Here is a 7,982-nt window from a genome sequence, read left to right on the forward strand (position 1 = left end):
GTAGCGAATCGATGCATTTTTGTAAGAAAAATATCCATATTCAAAACTTAGTAATCACTTGTATCTAGCTTGAGCTCACTTTTGTAAAGGAAGCAGTTCCGGGTGAATTACATATGAGGTCAGTTTTGCGCAATGTGCCGCTCAGAAGTGACACACGCAGAAACGCAGCGGAGAGATCAAAACAAAACAACAGTCACCAATTAGAAGTACAAAACGAGGATTTATAAATGTTGGTTCCCTCTCGAGGCGGGAACGAGACATTACGTCAGCTAAGACGTATATGGGAACTCCTCCCTTCTCCACTTTCACTGAAATCTTATTGGCTAACGCCAGCTGAGGACAGCTGGCCAATTGACGCGAAGCATGCAAATACTGACAGGTCAGCGGGCAGTATAAAATGCATGGGCGCGAAAATTACGTCAGAATCTCTTTCTTCACGCTAGAAGTCTTATCTAAGTCATCGTGGAAGTTGCAATAGAGGACTACTCACCCTGTTTTTCCTCTCCGCATCCGATGGCTGATACTGCTAGATTCGGACCTTCACCAGTTCTGTGTGACCTGCCGGGGAGCCTCACACGGACCACACGTGCGCCCACTGTGCCGAGCTGCCAGTGCGCGCCCTCAGAGCCAGAGTGGCTCAGAAAACAGCGGGAATGGGGCCCACTGCCACCAGCGAGCCACTGGTGGGTCCTCCCACACCTGAAGACGAGTTTGACGTCGGCTTGGTGGACGATAGCTTCCGCCCCGCGAACTTCGTCCTCTTCGGAGCTGGCGAGGAAAACGACTCCATGTCGCTTTCGACGTCGAAAAAGGTTTGGGCGTCTCAGTCGAACCGCCCCGACCAAGAGGGCCCTGCAGACCTCCAGGAGGAGCTCGTCAGGGTCTTCGGGAAGGCCGTCACGGAGCTGGGTCTCGCTTGCAATGCACCTGACAAGCCTGTGAAAGGTAGTTGGACTCGTGGCTCTTCCAGTCGAGCTGCTGCCAGATGGCATTGAGGCATGCAAGAGCTCGTGGTGAAGTCGTGGGCTGCACCCCAATCGGCGCGCACCCAAGCAGGCCATGTTCACGCACGTGGACGGGGCGGAAACCCTCCCCCCCATCGAGGAGACTGTTACCGCGCACCTGTGCCCGTCTCCCTCTGCATTGGGTTCGGACCACAGCCTGCCTTCCAAGCCATGCTGTCCACTGCCCATAGATGGACAAAGCTTCTGCTCTTCATGCCAGGGCAATACTCAAGGTGTTTCAGGCAGATGGCGGCACAGTAGCACTGACGTCATCAGGGATCTGCGCGCGGCAACTGATCTCGCGCTGATGGCTACTAAGCGCTCTCCTCAGCCGTTTCATGGGGCTCATGATCGTCCTTACAGGCACCTATGGCTTACCCTAGCTGACCTGGAAGACGCGGACCGTAGGACGCTCCTAAACGTTCCAGTTGCTCCCTCTGGCCTCTTTGGTGACGCCATGGAGTGTTTCTCAGAGACGCAGAAAGCGCACCAAGGCGATGAGCCACGTGATGCCCCGTCGCTCACTCCAGTCATCATCTGCGAGGTTCCGCTCTTCTGCACCTTGTCAGGCTCTAAGACCAGCTAAAACAGCCCGCCGTGGCACCCCGCTCCAAACCGGACACTCGTTTCGGCCGAAACCAGCAGTGGTAAGAGCCTGGGAGGAAACGTCAGGGTCAGTTGTGGACCCCGCGAGACCACCACAAAAACACATGCATCATGTCCCCCACGTCACTACCGGTGACGATTGCTATATGTGTTTAAATGCTGTTTGTGTGAGTAAAATTTTACAATAGAAGCATGTATCCAAATTCTTGCACCCAACACTGTGTCACTCGCCCTGTCTCAAACAGCGCAGAGCCACAACCCATGATTGTAATGGCCTCTCGAGAGTGCAAGAGTGCCACACCATTAAATAGTCGCAGCGAACCGCCCTCCCGCCAGTGCTTCTAGCCTCGCGGGGGTGGGGCCCTGGTCAAAACAAGCCATCAGTGGCTGTAGAGCTAATGCGTCCGCGGTGTCATTTCATGGACGGTAGGAGGGCTCTGACATCGCGTTGGCCGGAAGCCAGGCTTACAAGTTCCCTCCAGTGAAGATTCTGCCTGTGTTGTGCAAAATCAGGGAGGAGAGAGCATCAGTTATACTCGTGGCCCCTAACTGGCCGAATCAGCCCTGGTTCGCGGACCTGAGAGAGCTAGTGATGGCTCCCCCATGGCGAATCCCCCTCAGGAAGGACCTGCTGTCTTAGGCGAACTGCACAATATGGCACCCCAGCCCCGAGCTGTGGAACCTTCATGTGTGGCCACTGCGGGGACCCTAATGAGTGGGACGCTCTGCACTCACGAGTGCTAAACACACTTACGAAGACACGCGCACCATCCACCAGTCGCTGCTACGCTCTGAAGTGAGGAGTTTTCACAAAATGGTGCGAGGACATTTATATTGACCCGGGGACCTGTTCCGTGTCGGATGTTTTGCGCTTTCTACAGCACAGTATGGATAACGGGAGTTTGCCATCCACGCTGAAGGTGTATGTGACCGCTATTGCCGCTTTTCGTTCCCCGGTTGACAGGCAAACGATCGGTAAGCACACTCTGGTAATCAGTTTTCTCAGGGGAGCAAGGAGATTGTATACTTCATTTAGCTCTAGTTTTGAGGGCTCTATCTCCACCACCGTTCGAGCCCTTAGCTTCGATTGCGGTTAAGGAGCTTCCCTGAAGTCTGATTTGCTTCTTGCTCTCGCCTCGGGGAAGCGCCTTGGAGACTTTCATGAGTTTTTGGTGAACGATATTGCATCTGTTTCGGACCTGGCGACTGTAATGTCACTCTCCGGCCGAGACCGGGTTTCGTTCCGAAGTCACTCAATACACCGTTTTGTTTCCCTGCCCGCCTTATCTGCTGAGCCATCAGCCTCGCGTGACGCTGATGCTCAGAGCGCCGGGACCCTGTTAGTGTTTTACGGATGTATATGGATCGCTCGGCCGCCTTTCGTCAGTCGGACCAGCTGTTCGTGTGCTTGGTGGATGTAATAAGGGACGTGCTGTTTCTAAACAGAGACTTTCTCACTGGATTGTGGACGCTATCAAATGCCAGGGGAAGGATTATCCCCTCAACATCAGAGCTCATTCTGCGAGGACAATATAAATGCTTCCTCAGGGGCCTGGTCTAGAGGTATGTCTATCCAGTATTTATGTTTTGCTGCTGGCTGGTCTTCCCAGAACACATTCGCCAGGTTTTACAAGCTGGATGTACCCTCTGTAGCGTCACATGTACTTTCGGTGAGTTGAGTTTTGTTCATTCTGTTATAACCAGCTATACAGTAGTTACCATAGCTGCTAACTCTGTGTTATGGTTTATATGGTTTATGCAGTTGTCACCGCAAACGCCGTCGAATCTGTTTAACTCTCATGCTTGAGTGCTTATTTCGTTGTGTCTGCCCTGGTTAATGCAGACTTCGATTTATTGCTTGAAGTTATGCAAATTTTGTTAGGGTCGGAGCAGATGTCTCATTGGTCTAGTTCCGACTATTAGATGCAAGCACTCTTAGTGACACGGCCATTGGCTAGAACTGTCCTGCTTATGTGTGGGGGTGATTGACTCGGTTCAGGGCTTATCTTCACTGCTTTCACGGCGGGATTTTATACAGTTCCCATATACGTCTTAGCTGACGTAATGTTGAGGTCCCGCTTTGAGAGGGAACGTCTCCGGTTACTATCGTAACCTCCGTTCCCTGAGAGGCGGGAACGAGACATTACGTTAGCCGCCATGGTTGCTGTTTGATCAGCTGTGCTAGCATTCAGTCGTGATTCTGACGTAATTTCTGCGCCCGTGCATTTTATACTGCCCGCTGACCTGTCAGTATTTGCATGCTTCGCGTCAATTGGCCAGCTGGCCCCAGCTGGCGTTAGCCAATAAGATTTCAGCGAAAGTGGAGAAGGGCGGAGTTCCCATATACATCTTAGTTGACGTAATCTCGTTCCCGCCTCTCAGGGAACGGAGGTTACGCTAGTAACCGGAGACGTTTTCTTGCAAAAACTTATTGAGTTGCTACAGGAGGCCTTTGTTCTCAAATCCAAAGATATATTCATCAAAGTTAAGACTCTGCCACGCCCCCCTAAAATGGCTCATTCAAACACGCCCCCACATGTCTACGTCCCTATGTGGAAATATATGCGTAATGCCACCCAAATGTTCATGCAAAGAAAGAAGGCATGGTTTCAGTAACCGCAGTTAGTATTGAATCAGCCATGTCAGGGAGATGCTGTGTGTATCTAAGCGAAAGCAAAAGCAAAAGCACTTTATTCAGCCTTCCGAAAGTAGATGCATTTAGGAATCTTTAAGATTACTTACAACAGCAACGTATTTTATGGATGAACGTTTCGTGAACCTAGGAGAGGAGGTAATTCTGACTTTGCTACGACAATGTGGTGCTTCTGAATCAGCTATTTGTAAGTATGTTTTGTTATTAGTTTAAGTATTTGCTATTGAATATTCAAATACAGAGTTGCAAAAACAGATGCAAAGGTTTCCTGAGCCTTCAAAATGGTCTCTCAGTTTGGTTCACTGGGCTACACAATCATGGGGAAGACTGCTGATCTGACAGTTGTCCAGAAGACAATCATTGACACCCTTCACAAGGAGGGTAAGCCACAAACATTCATTGCCAAAAGCTGGCTGTTCACAGAGTGCTATATCCAAGCATGTTAACAGAAAGTTGAATGGAAGGAAAAAGTGTGGAAGAAAAAGATGCACAAATCAAAATCAATTCAAGAATTTGAGTGAACTTCACAAGGAATGGACTGAGGCTGGGGTCAAGGCATCAAGAGCCACCACACACAGATGTGTCAAGGATTTTGCTGAACCACAGACAAAGTCAGAGGTGTCTTACCTGGGCTAAGGAGAAGAAGAACTGGAGTGTTGCCCAGTGGTCCAAAGTGCTCTTTTCAGATGACAGCAAGTTTTGTTTTTCATTTGGAATCCAAGGTCCTAGAGTCTGGAGGAAGGGTGGAGAAGCTCATAGCCCAAGTTGTTTGAAGTCCAGTGTTAAGTTTCCACAGTCTGTGATGATTTGGGGTGCAATGTCATCTGCTGGTGTTGGTCCATTGTGTTTTTTGAAAAACAAAGTCACTGCACTCATTTACCAAGAACTTTTGGAATACTTCATGCTGACCAGCTTTATGAAGATGCTGATTTCATTTTCCAGCAGGATTTGGCACCTGCCCACACTGCCAAAAGCACCAAAAGTTGGTTAAAAGACCATGGTGTTGGTGTGCTTGACTGGCCAGCAAACTCACCAGACCTGTGTTGTCAAGAGGAAAATAAGAAACAAGAGACCAAAAAATGCAGATGAGCTGAAGGCCACTGACAAAGAAACTTGGGCTTCCATACCACCTCAGCAGTACTACAAACTGATCACCTCCATGCCACACTGAAATTGAGGCAGTAAGTAAAGCAAAAGGAGCCCCTACCTAGTACTGAGTACATGAACATACATTCCAGAAGGCCAACAATTCACAAAAAAGTTTTTTTATTTTTTTTTTTATTGTTCTTATGAAGTATTCTAATTTGTTGAGATAGTGAATTGGTGCGTTTTTGTTAAATATGAGCCAAAATTATCACAATTAAAAGAACCAAAGACTTAAATTACTTCAGTCTATGTGCATTTAATTGATTTAATACACAATTTTCACAATTTGAGTTGAATTACTGAAATAAAATAACTTTTCCACAACATTCTAATTTATTGAGATGCACCTGTATATCTACCAAGGTGAAAATATCTTATTCTGTTTAAGAATTATAGCCCCACCTAGTTCAAACATTTTAGCTCACCTATGCGACCAAGAGTTAAAAGTTCTACTTTTTCTCCAAAGAATAGGCAAAAATCCTAGGACTAGTTTGCAAAAGTAGTTTTCGAAACAAAATTGTCGCCAATCACCATTCTGTTTGTCTTGAGTCAAGGATTCCAATTATAAGACACTTGAGTTTATGACAAATGGTAGGGGATATGAGCAGTTTCGCGTTTTTGATCGCTATAGTTCCCTTTATTGGCCGACTGGTGTGATTCTTTGCCAAGTTCTCCCCAAATTGAGCTCTATCTATAATTGAGGTCTAACGGTTTGGTCTGCACAATCAGTTTTACATCAGAAAGATAATAATAATACAAATCTTAACATACTATGTGCTTGAACCTCTAATAACAAAACTAAGCAATTTCAATATATTCATAAGGATTCATTTTTAGGTGTCGTCAATACATCAGTTTTGTATTTTAAAATGATGAAAATACTTGCACGTTTTAGTGCCTGTAAAAACGTAAGTAAATGTATGTTTTATAGAACCAGATTTTATGTATACGAATTATCATGAGATCACATTGATTTTTAAGAATGCTGATAACAGTTCTTATTGACTTCCAGTTTAATGGAAATCAGTTGCATATCAAAACTGTATGGTTACCAATATTCTTCAAAATATCTTCTTTTGTGTTCCAGAAAAGAAAGAAAGTGAACATTACAAGGGTAAGTAAATGATGTTTAAGGATTTTATCTTTTGGTTGGACAATCGCTTCAAGAGCAGGTTGTCCAAATTAAACTGAATGTAGGGTTAGAAAATCAAAGTTACTAAAATAGTGTTCTCTTGGGAAAAAAAGAAAGAAAAAAAAAAACATAAAAAGTTACAGAGTATTTGAAATATGTGTAGCCCGGACCACTATAGAGACAGAAATCATCATCAATAGGTGTAGGTAATATATAAATGCATTTATTTTAATAATTTGAACAAGATTTAGCACGCATTTCTGATGAGGTGAACATTTATGCAGCAAACCTGGGAAGCAAACTGCATTAACTCTCATTGTTGTGCAAGCCAAAACCTCGCAAAATGTTTTCATACACAAAACCAAATCAACAAAAGTTTTTTTTCCAATATCTCCAAAATGAATTTGCACTCTACCTGCTTATGTTCTTATTTTCAAATCTGAGAGAAAACCATCAAATGCTTCTTATTTGTTAAGTCATGCATTCTGACTAACAAAAAACCTGATTTTGCTTAAAGGAAAAAGAAATATAATTAAATATAAGTGTGTGAAATATGATCTAATCCGGTTGTCTCTCAACATCTTTCAGCTGAGACTCAGCATACAGAAACCCATATCGACACATACTAATGACAGACATGCAAAATGATTTTACACAATAGAGATTTGACAGATGGCCACTGGAAATATGTTGAATGTTCAAGGATTAGATAAGAAATATCACTCAATAGGCACAGAACAATACTATTGCTATTAGAAACAGGTATTACCCAACTCTCTACGCTACATGTCTGTGTACTATCAGAAGACAGGTTCTTGATGGTGAACATTTCCTTATTCATTGGGGAAGTCGTGGCCTAATGGTTAGAGAGTCGGACTCCCAATCGAAAGGTTGTGGGTTCGAGTCCCGGGCCGGCAGGAATTGTGGGTGGGGAGAGTGCATGTACAGTTCTCTCTCCACCTTCAATACCACGACTTAGATGCCCTTGAGCAAGGCATCGAACCCCCAACTGCTCCCCGGGCGCCGCAGCATAAATGGCTGCCCACTGCTCCGGGTGTGTGCTCACAGTGTGTGTGTGTGTGTTCACTGCTCTGTGTGTGTGCATTTCGGATGGGTTAAATGCAGAGCACAAATTCTGAGTATGGGTCACCATACTTGGCTGAATGTCACTTCACTTCTCACTTCTCATTCTAACCTCTCCAAATACTCAAAAGGAAATAGAACACATAACATTGTTAAGCAATATTGAAAACTGGATTGTTGACTGTTGAGCAGCTAATAGCTTCATTGATCTCTTGCTCTCTAAAGCAACTTTTTTGAAAATGGAGCCTGTGCTCCTGCAAAAACATCTACAACGAGGAGTTGGCCTAGTTTTTCCCTGGGTATACCATATGGCAAAAAAGCAAAAATGATTTTACAGCAGCAATTCTTCATTTGCAGA

The sequence above is a fragment of the Carassius carassius genome, chromosome 5, assembly GCF_963082965.1.
Source record: "Carassius carassius chromosome 5, fCarCar2.1, whole genome shotgun sequence".
Lineage (NCBI taxonomy): Eukaryota > Metazoa > Chordata > Actinopteri > Cypriniformes > Cyprinidae > Carassius > Carassius carassius.